Here is a 19,410-nt window from a genome sequence, read left to right as displayed (position 1 = left end):
GCAACACTGCTGTCCCATATGGACACTGGGGCAAGGCCCAGCTGCTCCACTGCCTATGCAGCTCCCTGCTCATGTGCCTAGGGAAGCAGCAGAGGACGGCGCAAATGATGGGACCCCTGCACCCATGTGGGAGAGCTTATTTTTATTATAAAACTTGCATTCAAGGATATACTTTCTTTTTTTTTTTTTAAAGAAAAAAAAGGTCTATTCATTTATTTGATGGTCAGAGTTACACAGAGAAAGAAGGAGAGACAGAGCGAGAGAGAGACAGAGAGAGACAGAGAGAGTGTTCCATCCACTGGTTCACTCCCCAACTGGCCACAATGACATGAGCTGTGCCAATCCAAAGGCAGGAGCCAGGAGCTTCTTCCCGGTCTCCCATGTGGGTGCAGGGGCCCATCTTTTCCTGCTTTCCCAGGCCATGCCAGAGAGCGGGATCAGAAGAGGAGCAGCCTGGACTTGAACCAGAGCCCATATGGGATGCCTGCACTTCCAGCCAGGGCTTTAACCCACTGCACCACAGCGCCGGCCCCATCAACGAACACTTTAAACAAAACTTTTTAAAAGAGAAAGATTGTATCTGTGTCTCCAGACAAGAAATGCACTCTACACTAGGTTGTTCCAATGCAAAGGAAAACATGAGAAAATACAGAGAGACTAAGAAATGCATGGAAAAAATGAGTCAAAAAATGGGTTCATTCTGGTGCAAAAAACAATTTTTTGAAAGCCATGCATAACTTTTTCTTTTCTTTTTATATTTAGACGGGCAGAGTTGGACAGTGAGAGAGAAACAGAGAGAAAGGTCTTCCTTCCGTTGGTTCACCCCCGCTCCCCTAATGACCAATACAGCCGGCCTTCGCGCTGTGCCGATCTGAAGCCAGGAGCCAGGTGCTTCCTCCTGGTCTCCCATGCGGGTGCAGGGCCCAAGCACCTGGGCCATCTTCCACTGCCTTCCCGGGCCACAGCAGAGAGCTGGACTGGAAGAGGAGCAACCAGGACTAGGACCCAGCACCTATATGGGATGCCAGCGCCACAGGCAGAAGATTAACTGAGTGAGCCACGGCCACTGTCCCCATAACTTTTGCTTCACCCCTAGTTTCCCACACACTTTGTGAAGACCTCTTATCTGCTTAGGTTTCCAAACAGTTGTTCCCCAATCAAATGGTTTAAAATCAATTTCCACCCTGTGTCACATAAACATTTAAAAGATCTGAACAGTGAAACTGCTAAGCAAATTGAAAACACAAGTTTCAAGACTGGAAGGTTTTCTGTGCAACCAACATCAGAGTTTCTGGGAGACAACAAAGATACTCTACAAAACAACCAAAAACGAAACGCACAGTTCTTTAAAATGAGAAAGGTCAGAAACAGGCAATGAGCATTCAAGAGGAAGCAGAATGGTGTCTAAAACAGTGATGCAGCCCTGTCCCCTCGATGGCTTGGGAAGTGCGTCACAGACCAGAGATTATGGGAGAGAGACCCAACTGGCTGCCGTGTTAACTGTATGACAGTCACGGGCATCCCAAAGGATGGGAGAGACGACGGACACTCACTCACTGCTGGCGGGAGCCCAGTAGCAAACTGTGCTCCTGTTTGCTCCATTGCTATAAGCCAGCGATCCCGCCAACGGCCAACCTGGTGCCGGCATGGCTTGGCCTACCACCAAGCAAGCCCTGCACAGCCAACCTCTCGCCCACCCGCCTCGGCCACTTGCTCACTCGACATCACGACGCGGACCGGCAGTATTTCCGAAGCTGCTTCCTCTCCAGCGTCTGTGTTTGTCTGCCCCCTGCCACCCGGACGGCTCCTTTCTAGAACAGAGCCAACTCCTGACGGTAGTAAGTCACACCCTAGACCAGATTGACAGATGTAGCACTTGAAGAGCTTATCAGATACATGGGATTAACAGATGCCAATTTACCTCGGAATCAGCCCTTAAGATGTTCGGATCCGGCTGAAGAGCCCATGAGAGTATTTTAGGCATGGAAAGCCAAGACACTCTGGGGAAAAAAAAAAAAAAAACTAAATGAAAGATCTCTGCGAGTGAGAGAGATCCCAGTGGAAAGAACATGCCATCAAAGGAGGAGGTACCCTTCTCTGAAGGGAATTTCCACTTTGACTATGACCTTGTCTAAATAAGATGGGAGTTGGCAAACTCAAAAGGCTTCCCTAACCTAGGCAACTCAATAGCCTAGGGTGATTACTGACCCCAGAAACAAGAGTGTCAATTTCTTAGTCACTGTGCACTTCCTCCTCATGTAGGATCTCTGCCCTTCACGTGTTGTAAAATGTGAATTCTTCCTATAACTAGTACTCAAACAGTACTTGACGCTTTGTGTTTCTGTGTGGGTGCAAACAGTTGAAATCTTTACTTACTATAGACTATATTGATCTTCTGTATATAAAGATAATTGAAAATGAATCTTGATGTGAATGGAATGGGAGAGGGAGCGGGAGATGGGAGGATTGGGTTGCGGGAAGGAGGCAAGTTATGGGGGGAAAAAGCCACGGTAATCTATAAGCTGTACTTTGGAAATTTAGATTTGTTAAATAAAAGTTAAAAAAAGAAAGAAAGAAAGATCAGTGCCCATATGGGCTGTTGGCGATGCAGGCTGGGGCTTTAACCCGCTGTGCGAAAGAGCCGTCCCCAGTAAATGAAATCTTTAAAAACGAAAATACAATCAACTTTCTAAAAAAAAAAATCCGAAGAAAGCGAGGAGGTGGTATGTTAATTAGCGTGACTGTGGTGGTAACAAGAAAATCAATCCTTTTAAAAAACACTTTTTATTACAGATATGTTGATTGATTTGAAAGGCAGAGTTCCAGAGAGGGAGAGAGAGGTCTTGCACTCGCTGTTTCACTCCCCAAATGGCCACAACAGCCAGAGCTGAGCTGTTCCGAAGCCTGGATCCGGAGCTTCTTCTGGGTCTGGGTCTGGGTCTGGGTCTCCCACACACACAGGCCCAGGGCCCTGCCCGAGGACTTGGGCAAATCCTCTACTGCTTCCCAGCCATAGCAGAAAGCTGGATCGGAAGACCGGGGCCCCTACGGGATGCAGGCACTGCAGGCCTCTCTCTCTCTCTCTCTCTCTCTCTCTCTCTCTCACTATGTATCTCTCTCTACCTCTCTATCCCTATCTCTATCTCTCTGTATCTCTCTCTACCTCTATCTCATCACTAACTCTACCGCTCTGAACTCTGCCTTCAAACAAAGAAAAAAGAAAAAAATATCCCTGCCCTGCTGGAGCCCGAAGGAATCCCTCCCTCGCTCCTGATTGGACAGTAAGAGCAAGGGGGCGGGCCTGAGGCGCCTAGCGACCTGCGGGAAGCAGAGGCGAGAACTCTGGGAGAACTTGACCACTGGAAAGCGGGTCCGGGCGCCCGAGTCTCAGGCCCGTCCCCTCGTGCGTGGCCCGGGGAGGCCCGCTGCCCACCCACCGCCCGAGAGCACGCGGAGGACGGCAGCCCACGAACGTGGCCACCACGCCCTTGCGGCCCTGGATTTCGCGTTGTCTACGATGGCGCCCCCTGGCGCTCCACGGTGGCGGCGACCCCGGACTCTGGTGGCGGCTGGGGGCCAAGGCCGCGGCGAGGTCGCCAGGCCCGCCTGACTGCCCTCAGGAACCCCATAAATCGTCTTCTTGTGGCACTTCACAAGTATCTAAGTTCACCATTACAAAACGTCCACACACTACAGAAAACCAGCCTCCAGGCTGTGATGCCTCGGACCAGCCCAGAGAGCCCCCCAAACTCCCAGCACATTTGCTTTTGTAAAGAACAAGGCAGAGGAGTGGTCCCTCCAGGGCTGTCTCCAGGTCGCCGGCAGGGGCTCCTACAGACTGCTTCGTCCTTTTTCTTTTTTCTAGGACTGGAAAAAATTCGGCCCTTGAAGTCTGGGGGTTCAGATCTCTGCTAGTCGTCTGGCTCGTCGTCATGGAACAAGCGGTACATGCGCACGAGCTCCCCGATGTCATGAGGCAGCGAAGCCCAGGGCGCAGAGGAGTCCAGATGGATGTTGTGCAGATCGGCGGGCAGCGGGTCCTCGGCAGCCTCGGGGCCCTGCGCCTGGGAGCCCCCGGGGCCCTGCTCTTCCTCCGCAGGCGCGCTGAGCTCCGAGCATGTTGGCGGCGGCGGCGGCGGCGGCGGCGGCGGCGGCGGCGGCGGCGGCAGTGGCAGCAGCAGCGGTGGTGGCAGCGGAGGCGGAGGAGGAGGCTGAGGTGTGGACTCGCTGGGCTGGCGGGGCTGGCCCTTTCGCTGCAGTCTTCTTTGCTGGGCGCGCTGATTTTTAAACCAGGTCTGGGGAGGAAGGGAGGGAGCAGGTTACTCCAGAGGCAAGGACCCCAGGGAGACCCCATGGGCCTCAGAAGCTCAGGGCCCTTGTGGCGTGGGCACGCTGGGCTCAAGCCTCTTTCTCAAACGCTGTGCCGGGCCCGGGAGGGAGCCGGGCAGCCTCTGCCCTGCTCCCAAGCGATCCTCCGCAGCAGAACCTAGAACTTGCCATGCTAGGCTTTGCACCACAAAGGCTCACGTTCTGGGAGCTCGGTCTCTAAGGACACAGTACTGAGAGGTGCGGAGACCCTCGGAGGGGAGGCCTGGTGGGGTCATTCGGCCATGGGGTCGCGCGCAGCCGCCGTGGGCCCTGGGGGCAGTGAACCGGCCGATGGAAGACACCTCTCTCTGCCTCGAACTCGTTCAAAGAGATAAATACATCTTAAAAAAAAAGTCGGTCTCATTGCGTCTCATCCAATACATTGAAAGAAATACAATTTGGAAACGCGCTCCCTGCACACACGTGTTGGCTCAGCCTGCGCGGGCGGCTCTCGGCTGGCTCCCCGCGCTGGGGCTGGGCGGCGCCATCCACCAGGCGCGGTCCTGGCCGCCACCGCCGGCCGGCTCAGACTTGAACTCTTGCGCCCACAACCGCCACTGCAATGCAGCCGCGAGCGCCCCGTCCGCCCGCCCGGGGGAGTCTTTCTTGTCAAGTGCCCACGCGCAGGAAGTTCGGGACAAGTCCCGGGGCAGCCTCTGCCTGCCAGCCTCGCGGGGACTGCGAAGCGCAGCGCGCGCATTGGCCATTGCCCTGAGCAGCCAGCGCAGCGGTGACCACAGCAAGTGAGTGCGCAGCGCGGCGCGGAGGGCGCGGGGCTCAGGACATACCTTGATCACATACACATCCAGATGAAGCTCGGGCGCTAACTCTTGGACTCGGCTCCAATCTGGGCAGCCGCTGGTTTCTAAAACAGCTTGCAGCATCCCCAGCTGGTCGGGGGTAAAGGCCGTGCGGCTGCGGCCAGAGCACCTGGGCACTGCAGAGGGAACAGCAACACAGGCCTTTGGTTTGCTTTAAGCAAGAATCCATTGGAGTTCCTGATGCAGACATTTGGGGCGTGACCTGGTCCCCGGTTGCTCGGGAGACACCAGCGCTCTCTCTCTCTCTCGGGGTCTCTTCCTCTTTGCCAGGGTCTCGCAAAGGAATTTTGGAACATGCACCCTGGAAGGCAGAGCCTGATCTCATGGTCATGCATTTTCGACGTGAGCTTGAACTTCACGAGGGGAAGATGTTCTGCTGTCACACACGCCCACAATCACACAGACACACACACAGATACACAGAAACATACACATAAATACATACATACACAAGAACACACAAACATCCACACACACGCATACATACCTAATGCACATACATGCATACATACACACCCACACACTCACACCCACACCCACACCCACACCCACACCCACACCTGCACCCACACCCTGTGAAGGCAAGTGCCAAGCTCGCAGTTTTCTCCCAGCTCATGAGAAAGACAGAGAGAGAGACAGAGAGAGAGAAAAACTGCATAGGGCTTTGGAGGAAGCCCTCAGCCATGGAGGGGTTGGAAAGAGATGGAGAAAGAGCCGCAGGCAGAGGAGAAGGAGGCCAGAAGCACATGTGCGTGGTTAGAATGCAGCCACTGGGGCCGGCCCCTGGGAGGCCTTGCAATGCTGGGTTCCTATCCCAGAGTCCCAGTTGGAGTCCCGGCTGCTCCACTTCCCACCCAGCTCCCTACAAATGCACCTGGGAAAGCAGTAGAAGATGGCCCAAGTACTCAGGCCCCCACACCCACATGGGAGACCCAGATGGAGCTCCCGGCTCCTGGCTTTGGATTGCACCAGCCCTTGGCCATTGCAGCTACCCATGCAAATACACATGCAAAGGAAATGGTTTTTCATTTTCAGAAGGCGCCTGGCATTGTGGCAGAGTGGGTAAAACCCACCACTGGCAACACTGGCGTCCCATATGGACACTGGGGCAAGGCCCAGCTGCTCCACTGCCTATGCAGCTCCCCGCTCATGTGTCTAGGGAAGCAGCAGAGGACGGCGCAAATGATGGGACCCCTGCACCCATGTGGGAGAGCTTATTTTTTTTATAAAATTGCATTCAAGGATATACTTTCTTCTTTTTTTAAAAAAAAAAAAGGTCTATTCATTTATTTGATGGTCAGAGTTACACAGAGAAAGAAGGAGAGACAGAGAGAGAGAGAGACAGAGAGAGAGACAGAGAGAGAGTGTTCCATCCACTGGTTCACTCCCCAACTGGCCACAATGACATGAGCTGTGCCAATCCAAAGGCAGGAGCCAGGAGCTTCTTCCCGGTCTCCCATGTGGGTGCAGGGGCCCATCTTTTCCTGCTTTCCCAGGCCATGCCAGAGAGCGGGATCAGAAGAGGAGCAGCCTGGACTTGAACCAGAGCCCATATGGGATGCCTGCACTTCCAGCCAGGGCTTTAACCCACTGCACCACAGCGCCGGCCCCATCAACGAACACTTTAAACAAAACTTTTTAAAAGAGAAAGATTGTATCTGTGTCTCCAGACAAGAAATGCACTCTACACTAGGTTGTTCCAATGCAAAGGAAAACATGAGAAAATACAGAGAGACTAAGAAATGCATGGAAAAAATGAGTCAAAAAATGGGTTCATTCTGGTGCAAAAAACAATTTTTTGAAAGCCATGCATAACTTTTTCTTTTCTTTTTATATTTAGACGGGCAGAGTTGGACAGTGAGAGAGAAACAGAGAGAAAGGTCTTCCTTCCGTTGGTTCACCCCCGCTCCCCTAATGACCAATACAGCCGGCCTTCGCGCTGTGCCGATCTGAAGCCAGGAGCCAGGTGCTTCCTCCTGGTCTCCCATGCGGGTGCAGGGCCCAAGCACCTGGGCCATCTTCCACTGCCTTCCTGGGCCACAGCAGAGAGCTGGACTGGAAGAGGAGCAACCAGGACTAGGACCCAGCACCTATATGGGATGCCAGCGCCACAGGCAGAAGATTAACTGAGTGAGCCACGGCCACTGTCCCCATCACTTTTGCTTCACCCCTAGTTTCCCACACACTTTCTGAAGACCTCTTATCTGCTTAGGTTTCCAAACAGTTGTTCCCCAATCAAATGGTTTAAAATCAATTTCCACCCTGTGTCACATAAACATTTAAAAGATCTGAACAGTGAAACTGCTAAGCAAATTGAAAACACAAGTTTCAAGACTGGAAGGTTTTCTGTGCAACCAACATCAGAGTTTCTGGGAGACAACAAAGATACTCTACAAAACAACCAAAAACGAAACGCACAGTTCTTTAAAATGAGAAAGGTCAGAAACAGGCAATGAGCATTCAAGAGGAAGCAGAATGGTGTCTAAAACAGTGATGCAGCCCTGTCCCCTCGATGGCTTGGGAAGTGCGTCACAGACCAGAGATTATGGGAGACCCAACTGGCTGCCGTGTTAACTGTATGACAGTCACGGGCATCCAAAAGGATGGGAGAGACGACGGACACTCATTCACTGCTGGCGGGAGCCCAGTAGCAAACTGTGCTCCTGTTTGCTCCATTGCTATAAGCCAGCGATCCCGCCAACGGCCAACCTGGTGCCGGCATGGCTTGGCCTACCACCAAGCAAGCCCTGCACAGCCAACCTCTCGCCCACCCGCCTCGGCCACTTGCTCACTCGACATCACGACGCGGACCGGCAGTATTTCCGAAGCTGCTTCCTCTCCAGCATCTGTGTTTGTCTGCCCCCTGCCACCCGGACGGCTCCTTTCTAGAACAGAGCCAACTCCTGACGGTAGTAAGTCACACCCTAGACCAGATTGACAGATGTAGCACTTGAAGAGCTTATCAGATACATGGGATTAACAGATGCCAATTTACCTCGGAATCAGCCCTTAAGATGTTCGGATCCGGCTGAAGAGCCCATGAGAGTATTTTAGGCATGGAAAGCCAAGACACTCTGGAAAAAAAAAAAAAAACAAACCTAAATGAAAGATCTCTGCGAGTGAGAGAGATCCCAGTGGAAAGAACATGCCATCAAAGGAGGAGGTACCCTTCTCTGAAGGGAAGAGAGAATTTCCACTTTGACTATGACCTTGTCTAAATAAGATGGGAGTTGGCAAACTTAAAAGGCTTCCCTAACCTAGGCAACTCAATAGCCTAGGGTGATTACTGACCCCAGAAACAAGAGTGTCAATTTCTTAGTCAACAACAGGAGTCACTGTGCACTTCCTCCTCATGTAGGATCTCTGCCCTTCACGTGTTGTAAAATGTGAATTCTTCCTATAACTAGTACTCAAACAGTACTTGACGCTTTGTGTTTCTGTGTGGGTGCAAACAGTTGAAATCTTTACTTACTATAGACTATATTGATCTTCTGTACATAAAGATAATTGAAAATGAATCTTGATGTGAATGGAATGGGAGAGGGAGCGGGAGATGGGAGGATTGGATTGCGGGAAGGAGGCAAGTTATGGGGGGAAAAGCCACGGTAATCTACAAGCTGTACTTTGGAAATTTAGATTTGTTAAATAAAAGTTAAAAAAAGAAAGAAAGAAAGATCAGTGCCCATATGGGCTGTTGGCGATGCAGGCTGGGGCTTTAACCCGCTGTGCGAAAGAGCCGTCCCCAATAAATAAAATCTTTAAAAACGAAAATACAATCAACTTTCTAAAAAAAAAATCCGAAGAAAGCGAGGAGGTGGTATGTTAATTAGCGTGACTGTGGTGGTAACAAGAAAATCAATCCTTTTAAAAAACACTTTTTATTACAGATGTGTTGATTGATTTGAAAGGCAGAGTTCCAGAGAGGGAGAGAGAGGTCTTGCACTCGCTGTTTCACTCCCCAAATGGCCACAACAGCCAGAGCTGAGCTGTTCCGAAGCCTGGATCCGGAGCTTCTTCTGGGTCTGGGTCTGGGTCTGGGTCTCCCACACACACAGGCCCAGGGGCCCAAGGACTTGGGCAAATCCTCTACTGCTTCCCAGCCATAGCAGAAAGCTGGATCGGAAGACCGGGGCCCCTACGGGATGCAGGCACTGCAGGCCTCTCTCTCTCTCTCTCTCTCTCTCTCTCTCTCTCTATCACTATGTATCTCTCTCTACCTCTCTATCCCTATCTCTATCTCTCTGTATCTCTCTCTACCTCTATCTCATCACTAACTCTACCGCTCTGAACTCTGCCTTCAAACAAAGAAAAAAGAAAAAAATATCCCTGCCCTGCTGGAGCCCGAAGGAATCCCTCCCTCGCTCCTGATTGGACAGTAAGAGCAAGGGGGCGGGCCTGAGGCGCCTAGCGACCTGCGGGAAGCAGAGGCGAGAACTCTGGGAGAACTTGACCACTGGAAAGCGGGTCCGGGCGCCCGAGTCTCAGGCCCGTCCCCTCGTGCGTGGCCCGGGGAGGGCCGCTGCCCACCCACCGCCCGAGAGCACGCGGAGGACGGCAGCCCACGAACGTGGCCACCACGCCCTTGCGGCCCTGGATTTCGCGTTGTCTACGATGGCGCCCCCTGGCGCTCCACGGTGGCGGCGACCCCGGACTCTGGTGGCGGCTGGGGGCCAAGGCCGCGGCGAGGTCGCCAGGCCCGCCTGACTGCCCTCAGGAACCCCATAAATCGTCTTCTTGTGGCACTTCACAAGTATCTAAGTTCACCATTACAAAACGTCCACACACTACAGAAAACCAGCCTCCAGGCTGTGATGCCTCGGACCAGCCCAGAGAGCCCCCCAAACTCCCAGCACATTTGCTTTTGTAAAGAACAAGGCAGAGGAGTGGTCCCTCCAGGGCTGTCTCCAGGTCGCCGGCAGGGGCTCCTACAGACTGCTTCGTCCTTTTTCTTTTTTCTAGGACTGGAAAAAATTCGGCCCTTGAAGTCTGGGGGTTCAGATATCTGCTAGTCGTCTGGCTCGTCGTCATGGAACAAGCGGTACATGCGCACGAGCTCCCCGATGTCATGAGGCAGCGAAGCCCAGGGCGCAGAGGAGTCCAGATGGATGTTGTGCAGATCGGCGGGCAGCGGGTCCTCGGCAGCCTCGGGGCCCTGCGCCTGGGAGCCCCCGGGGCCCTGCTCTTCCTCCGCAGGCGCGCTGAGCTCCGAGCATGTTGGCGGCGGCGGCGGCGGCGGCGGCGGCGGCGGCGGCAGTGGCAGCAGCAGCGGTGGTGGCAGCGGAGGCGGAGGAGGAGGCTGAGGTGTGGACTCGCTGGGCTGGCGGGGCTGGCCCTTTGGCTGCAGTTTTCTTTGCTGGGCGCGCTGATTTTTAAACCAGGTCTGGGGAGGAAGGAAGGGAGCAGGTTACTCCAGAGGCAAGGACCCCAGGGAGACCCCATGGGCCTCAGAAGCTCGGGGCCCTTGTGGCATGGGCACGCTGGGCTCAAGCCTCTTTCTCAAACGCTGTGCCGGGCCCGGGAGGGAGCCGCAGGCATCAGGTAAAGGGGAGGGGGCCGGGCCGGGCAGCCTCTGCCCTGCTCCCAAGCGATCCTCCACAGCAGAACCTAGAACTTTGTGCACTAGGCTTTGCACCACAAAGGCTCACGTTCTGGGAGCTCGGTCTCTAAGGACACAGTACTGAGAGGTGCGGAGACCCTAGGAGGGGAGGCCTGGTGGGGTCATTCGGCCATGGGGTCGCGCGCAGCCGCCGTGGGCCCTGGGGGCAGTGAACCGGCCGATGGAAGACACCTCTCTCTGCCTCGAACTCGTTCAAAGAGAGAAATAGATCTTAAAAAAAAAGTCGGTCTCATTGCGTCTCATCCAATACATTCAAAGAAATACAATTTGGAAACGCGCTCCCTGCACACACGTGTTGGCTCAGCCTGCGCGGGCGGCTCTCGGCTGGCTCCCCGCGCTGGGGCTGGGCGGCGCCATCCACCAGGCGCGGTCCTGGCCGCCACCGCCGGCCGGCTCAGACTTGAACTCTTGCGCCCACAACCGCCACCGCAATGCAGCCGCGAGCGCCCCGTCCGCCCGCCCGGGGGAGTCTTTCTTGTCAAGTGCCCACGCGCAGGAAGTTCGGGACAAGTCCCGGGGCAGCCTCTGCCTGCCAGCCTCGCGGGGACTGCGAAGCGCAGCGCGCGCATTGGCCATTGCCCTGAGCAGCCAGCGCAGCGGTGACCACAGCAAGTGAGTGCGCGGCGCGGAGGGCGCGGGGCTCAGGACATACCTTGATCACATAGGCATCCAGATGAAGCTCGGACGCTAACTCTTGGACTCGGCTCCAATCTGGGCAGCCGCTGGTTTCTAAAACAGCTTGCAGCATCCCCAGCTGGTCGGGGGTAAAGGCCGTGCGGCTGCGGCCAGAGCACCTGGGCACTGCAGAGGGAACAGCAACACAGGCCTTTGGTTTGCTTTAAGCAAGAATCCATTGGAGTTCCTGATGCAGACATTTGGGGCGTGACCTGGTCCCCGGTTGCTCGGGAGACACCAGTGCTCTCTCTCGGGGTCTCTTCCTCTTTGCCAGGGTCTCGCAAAGGAATTTTGGAACATGCACCCTGGAAGGCAGAGCCTGATCTCATGGTCATGCATTTTCGACGTGAGCTTGAACTTCACGAGGGGAAGATGTCCTGCTGCCACACACGTCCACACACACACACAGACACACAGAAACACACACATACATACACAAGAACACACACACATCCACCCACACACACACGCATACATACCTAAATGCACATACATGCATACATACACACCCACACACTCACACCCACACCCACACCCACACCCACACCTGCACCCACACCCTGTGAAGGCAAGTGCCAAGCTCGCAGTTTTCTCCCAGCTCATGAGAAAGACAGAGAGAGAGACAGAGAGAGAGAAAAACTGCATAGGGCTTTGGAGGAAGCCCTCAGCCATGGAGGGGTTGGAAAGAGATGGAGAAAGAGCCGCAGGCAGAGGAGAAGGAGGCCAGAAGCACATGTGCGTGGTTAGAATGCAGCCACTGGGGCCGGCCCCTGGGAGGCCTTGCAATGCTGGGTTCCTATCCCAGAGTCCCAGTTGGAGTCCCGGCTGCTCCACTTCCCACCCAGCTCCCTGCAAATGCACCTGGGAAAGCAGTAGAAGATGGCCCAAGTACTCAGGCCCCCACACCCACATGGGAGACCCAGATGGAGCTCCCGGCTCCTGGCTTTGGATTGCACCAGCCCTTGGCCATTGCAGCTACCCATGCAAATACACATGCAAAGGAAATGGTTTTTCATTTTCAGAAGGCGCCTGGCATTGTGGCAGAGTGGGTAAAACCCACCACTGGCAACACTGGCGTCCCATATGCACACTGGGGCAAGGCCCAGCTGCTCCACTGCCTATGCAGCTCCCCGCTCATGTGCCTAGGGAAGCAGCAGAGGACGGCGCAAGTGATGGGACCCCTGCACCCATGTGGGAGAGCTTATTTTTATTATAAAACTCACATTCGAGGATAGACTTTCTTTCTTTCTTTGTTCTTTTTTGAAAAAAAAAAAAAAAAAGATCGATTCATTTCTTTGAAGGTCAGAGTTACTCCCCAACTGGCCACAATGGCTCGAGCTGTGCCAATGCAAAGGCAGGAGCCAGGAGCTTCTTCCGGGTCTGCCATGCAGGTGCAGGGGCCCAAGGACTTGGGCTGTGTTCTACTGCTTTCCCAGGCCATAGCAGAGGGCTGGATCAGAAAAGGAGCAGCCGGGACTCGAAGCGGCGCCCGGACTCGAAGCGGCGCCCGTATGGGATGCCTGCCCTTCAGGCCGGGGCTTTAAGCCGCTGCACCACAGCGCCGGCCCCATCAACTCACTCTTTCAACACACGGTTTTCAAAGAGAAAGATTGTGTCTGTGTCTCCAGACAAGAAATACGCTCTACGCTAGGGTTTTCCAAGGCAAAGGAAAATGGGAGAAAATACAGAGAGACTAAGAAATGCATGGAAATAGGAGTCAAAAACTGAGCTCATTCTGGTGCAAAAAGAATGTTTTGGAACGCCATGCATAACTTTTTCTTCCTACCTATTTTCCCAGGAACTTTCTGAAGACCCCTTATCTGCATAGGTGGATTCCAAACAGTTTTTGCCCAAGTCAATGTTTTAAAATCCATTTCCATGAACTTTTCTAGTAGCCTTGCGTCACATGGACATTTAAAATATCTGAACAGTGCAACTCGGAAGCAAGTGGAAAACACAAGCCAAAGACTGGAAGGTTTTCTGTGCCAGCAACACCAGAGTTTCCGGGAGACCCCACTGGCTGCCGTGTTAACAGTATGACAGTCACAGGCATCCCAAAGGATGGGAGAGACGACGGACACTCGCTCACTGCTGGCGGGAGCCCTGCAGCAAACTGTGCTCCTGTTTGCTCCATTGCCAGAAGCCAGCGATCCCGCAAACGGCCAAGCCGGTGCTGGCATGGCTTGGCCTACCACCAAGCAAGCCCTGCACAGCCAACCTCTCGCCCACCCGCCTCGGCCACTTGCTCACTCGACATCACGACGCGGACCGGCAGTATTTCCGAAGCTGCTGCTTCTCCAGCGTCTGCGCTTGTCTGCCCCTTGCCGCCCGCCCGCCTGGCTAAAGGATGGCTCCTTTAGAGAAGGAAGCCAACTTGGCATGGTATGAAGTCTTTGATGGACCCTCCCTAAGTCACACCCTAGACCTGATTGACAGATGTGCCGCTTGAAGAGGTGAACCCCAGCCCCTGGCTCCCGGCTCCCCATTGGCACAGCTCTGACCCTTGTGGCCATTTGGGGCGTGAAGCAACGGAAGGCAGACCTTTCTCCCTGTCTCTTCTTCTCACTGTCTGCAGCTCTACCTCTCCAAGAATTCAATAACAACATCCTCAAACAACGATTTATGTTATTTTATTTTACTTTATTTTATTGGAAAGACCAGTGCCCATATGGGCTGTTGGCGCTGCAGGCTGGAGGTTGAACCCGCTGTGCTACAGCGCCGGCCCCAATCAATCCAATCTTTAAAAATGAAAAGACAATCATCATTCTGCAAAAACATCCTAAGAAAGCGAGGAGGTGGTATGTTAATTAGCGTGACTGTGGTGGTCACAAGAAAATCAATCTTTTCAAAAAACACTTTTTGGTACAGATGTGTTGATGGATTGGAAAGGCAGAGTTCCAGCCGCGGCCCGGCTTGCGCGTTGTCTACGATGGCGCCCCCTGGCGCTCCACGGTGGCGGCGACCCCGGACTCTCTGGTGGCAGCTGGGGGCCAAGGCCGCGGCCAGGTCACCAGGCCCACCTGACTGCCCTCAGGAACCCCATAAATCCTCTTCTTTAGGCACTTCAAAAACATCTAAGTTCACCGTTACAAAACGTCCACACACTACAGAAAACCAGCCTCCAGGCTGTGATGCCTCCGACCAGCCCAGAGATCTCCCCAAAATCCCAACACGTTTAGTTTTGCAAAGAACGAGGCAGAGGAGTGGTCCCTTCAGGGCTGTCTCCAGGTCGCCGGCAGGGGCTCCTACATGCTTCATTCTTTTTTTCTTCTTTCTTTTTTCTAGGACTGGGAAAATTTGGCCCTTGAAGTCTGGGGGTTCAGATATCTGCTAGTCGTCGGGCTCGTTGTCATCGAACAAGCCGTACATGCGCACCAGCTCCCCGATGTCATGGGGCAACGAAGCCCAGGGCGCTGAGGAGTCCAGATGGATATTTTGCAGATCGGCGGGCAGCGGGTCTTCGGCAGCCTCGGGGCCATGCGCCTGGGAGCTCTCAGGGCCGTGATCTTCCTGCGAAGGTGTGCTGAGCTCTGAACCTGGTGGTGGTGGGGACTCGCCGGGCTGGCGGGGCTGGCCCTTTGGCTGCAGTTTTCTTTGCTGGGCGCGCTGATTTTTAAACCAGGTCTGGGGAGGAAAGGAGGGAGCAGGTTACTTCAGAGGCAAGGACCCCAGGGAGACCCCATGGGCCTCAGAAGCTCGGGCCCTTGTGGCGTGGGCACGCTGGGCTCAAGCCTCTTTCTCAAACGCTGTGCCGGGCCCGGGAGGGAGCCGCAGGCATCAGGTAAAGGGGAGGGGGCCGGGCAGCCTCTGCCCTGCTCCCAAGCGATCCTCCGCAGCAGAACCTAGAACTTTGCGCGCTAGGCTTTGCACCACAAAGGCTCACGTTCTGGGAGCTCGGTCTCTAAGGACACAGTACTGAGAGGTGCGGAGACCCTCGGAGGGGAGGCCTGGTGGGGTCATTCGGCCATGGGGTCGCGCGCAGCCGCCGTGGGCCCTGGGGGCAGTGAACCGGCCGATGGAAGACACCTCTCTCTGCCTCGAACTCGTTCAAAGAGATAAATACATCTTAAAAAAAAAGTCGGTCTCATTGCGTCTCATCCAATACATTCAAAGAAATACAATTTGGAAACGCGCTCCCTGCACACACGTGTTGGCTCAGCCTGCGCGGGCGGCTCTCGGCTGGCTCCCCGCGCTGGGGCTGGGCGGCGCCATCCACCAGGCGCGGTCCTGGCCGCCACCGCCGGCCGGCTCAGACTTGAACTCTTGCGCCCACAACCGCCACCGCAATGCAGCCGCGAGCGCCCCGTCCGCCCGCCCGGGGGAGTCTTTCTTGTCAAGTGCCCACGCGCAGGAAGTTCGGGACAAGTCCCGGGGCAGCCTCTGCCTGCCAGCCTCGCGGGGACTGCGAAGCGCAGCGCGCGCATTGGCCATTGCCCTGAGCAGCCAGCGCAGCGGTGACCACAGCAAGTGAGTGCGCGGCGCGGAGGGCGCGGGGCTCAGGACATACCTTGATCACATAGGCATCCAGATGAAGCTCGGACGCTAACTCTTGGACTCGGCTCCAATCTGGGCAGCCGCTGGTTTCTAAAACAGCTTGCAGCATCCCCAGCTGGTCGGGGGTAAAGGCCGTGCGGCTGCGGCCAGAGCACCTGGGCACTGCAGAGGGAACAGCAACACAGGCCTTTGGTTTGCTTTAAGCAAGAATCCATTGGAGTTCCTGATGCAGACATTTGGGGCGTGACCTGGTCCCCGGTTGCTCGGGAGACACCAGTGCTCTCTCTCGGGGTCTCTTCCTCTTTGCCAGGGTCTCGCAAAGGAATTTTGGAACATGCACCCTGGAAGGCAGAGCCTGATCTCATGGTCATGCATTTTCGACGTGAGCTTGAACTTCACGAGGGGAAGATGTCCTGCTGCCACACACGTCCACACACACACACAGACACACAGAAACACACACATACATACACAAGAACACACACACATCCACCCACACACACACGCATACATACCTAAATGCACATACATGCATACATACACACCCACACACTCACACCCACACCCACACCCACACCCACACCTGCACCCACACCCTGTGAAGGCAAGTGCCAAGCTCGCAGTTTTCTCCCAGCTCATGAGAAAGACAGAGAGAGAGACAGAGAGAGAGAAAAACTGCATAGGGCTTTGGAGGAAGCCCTCAGCCATGGAGGGGTTGGAAAGAGATGGAGAAAGAGCCGCAGGCAGAGGAGAAGGAGGCCAGAAGCACATGTGCGTGGTTAGAATGCAGCCACTGGGGCCGGCCCCTGGGAGGCCTTGCAATGCTGGGTTCCTATCCCAGAGTCCCAGTTGGAGTCCCGGCTGCTCCACTTCCCACCCAGCTCCCTGCAAATGCACCTGGGAAAGCAGTAGAAGATGGCCCAAGTACTCAGGCCCCCACACCCACATGGGAGACCCAGATGGAGCTCCCGGCTCCTGGCTTTGGATTGCACCAGCCCTTGGCCATTGCAGCTACCCATGCAAATACACATGCAAAGGAAATGGTTTTTCATTTTCAGAAGGCGCCTGGCATTGTGGCAGAGTGGGTAAAACCCACCACTGGCAACACTGGCGTCCCATATGCACACTGGGGCAAGGCCCAGCTGCTCCACTGCCTATGCAGCTCCCCGCTCATGTGCCTAGGGAAGCAGCAGAGGACGGCGCAAGTGATGGGACCCCTGCACCCATGTGGGAGAGCTTATTTTTATTATAAAACTCACATTCGAGGATAGACTTTCTTTCTTTCTTTGTTCTTTTTTGAAAAAAAAAAAAAAAAAGATCGATTCATTTCTTTGAAGGTCAGAGTTACTCCCCAACTGGCCACAATGGCTCGAGCTGTGCCAATGCAAAGGCAGGAGCCAGGAGCTTCTTCCGGGTCTGCCATGCAGGTGCAGGGGCCCAAGGACTTGGGCTGTGTTCTACTGCTTTCCCAGGCCATAGCAGAGGGCTGGATCAGAAAAGGAGCAGCCGGGACTCGAAGCGGCGCCCGGACTCGAAGCGGCGCCCGTATGGGATGCCTGCCCTTCAGGCCGGGGCTTTAAGCCGCTGCACCACAGCGCCGGCCCCATCAACTCACTCTTTCAACACACGGTTTTCAAAGAGAAAGATTGTGTCTGTGTCTCCAGACAAGAAATACGCTCTACGCTAGGGTTTTCCAAGGCAAAGGAAAATGGGAGAAAATACAGAGAGACTAAGAAATGCATGGAAATAGGAGTCAAAAACTGAGCTCATTCTGGTGCAAAAAGAATGTTTTGGAACGCCATGCATAACTTTTTCTTCCTACCTATTTTCCCAGGAACTTTCTGAAGACCCCTTATCTGCATAGGTGGATTCCAAACAGTTTTTGCCCAAGTCAATGTTTTAAAATCCATTTCCATGAACTTTTCTAGTAGCCTTGCGTCACATGGACATTTAAAATATCTGAACAGTGCAACTCGGAAGCAAGTGGAAAACACAAGCCAAAGACTGGAAGGTTTTCTGTGCCAGCAACACCAGAGTTTCCGGGAGACCCCACTGGCTGCCGTGTTAACAGTATGACAGTCACAGGCATCCCAAAGGATGGGAGAGACGACGGACACTCGCTCACTGCTGGCGGGAGCCCTGCAGCAAACTGTGCTCCTGTTTGCTCCATTGCCAGAAGCCAGCGATCCCGCAAACGGCCAAGCCGGTGCTGGCATGGCTTGGCCTACCACCAAGCAAGCCCTGCACAGCCAACCTCTCGCCCACCCGCCTCGGCCACTTGCTCACTCGACATCACGACGCGGACCGGCAGTATTTCCGAAGCTGCTGCTTCTCCAGCGTCTGCGCTTGTCTGCCCCTTGCCGCCCGCCCGCCTGGCTAAAGGATGGCTCCTTTAGAGAAGGAAGCCAACTTGGCATGGTATGAAGTCTTTGATGGACCCTCCCTAAGTCACACCCTAGACCTGATTGACAGATGTGCCGCTTGAAGAGGTGAACCCCAGCCCCTGGCTCCCGGCTCCCCATTGGCACAGCTCTGACCCTTGTGGCCATTTGGGGCGTGAAGCAACGGAAGGCAGACCTTTCTCCCTGTCTCTTCTTCTCACTGTCTGCAGCTCTACCTCTCCAAGAATTCAATAACAACATCCTCAAACAACGATTTATGTTATTTTATTTTACTTTATTTTATTGGAAAGACCAGTGCCCATATGGGCTGTTGGCGCTGCAGGCTGGAGGTTGAACCCGCTGTGCTACAGCGCCGGCCCCAATCAATCCAATCTTTAAAAATGAAAAGACAATCATCATTCTGCAAAAACATCCTAAGAAAGCGAGGAGGTGGTATGTTAATTAGCGTGACTGTGGTGGTCACAAGAAAATCAATCTTTTCAAAAAACACTTTTTGGTACAGATGTGTTGATGGATTGGAAAGGCAGAGTTCCAGCCGCGGCCCGGCTTGCGCGTTGTCTACGATGGCGCCCCCTGGCGCTCCACGGTGGCGGCGACCCCGGACTCTCTGGTGGCAGCTGGGGGCCAAGGCCGCGGCCAGGTCACCAGGCCCACCTGACTGCCCTCAGGAACCCCATAAATCCTCTTCTTTAGGCACTTCAAAAACATCTAAGTTCACCGTTACAAAACGTCCACACACTACAGAAAACCAGCCTCCAGGCTGTGATGCCTCCGACCAGCCCAGAGATCTCCCCAAAATCCCAACACGTTTAGTTTTGCAAAGAACGAGGCAGAGGAGTGGTCCCTTCAGGGCTGTCTCCAGGTCGCCGGCAGGGGCTCCTACATGCTTCATTCTTTTTTTCTTCTTTCTTTTTTCTAGGACTGGGAAAATTTGGCCCTTGAAGTCTGGGGGTTCAGATATCTGCTAGTCGTCGGGCTCGTTGTCATCGAACAAGCCGTACATGCGCACCAGCTCCCCGATGTCATGGGGCAA

This window comes from Oryctolagus cuniculus, chromosome 18, assembly GCF_964237555.1.
Source record: "Oryctolagus cuniculus chromosome 18, mOryCun1.1, whole genome shotgun sequence".
NCBI lineage: Eukaryota > Metazoa > Chordata > Mammalia > Lagomorpha > Leporidae > Oryctolagus > Oryctolagus cuniculus.
The sequence above is the reverse complement of the archived record's forward strand: the minus strand, read 5'-3'. Positions refer to the sequence as shown.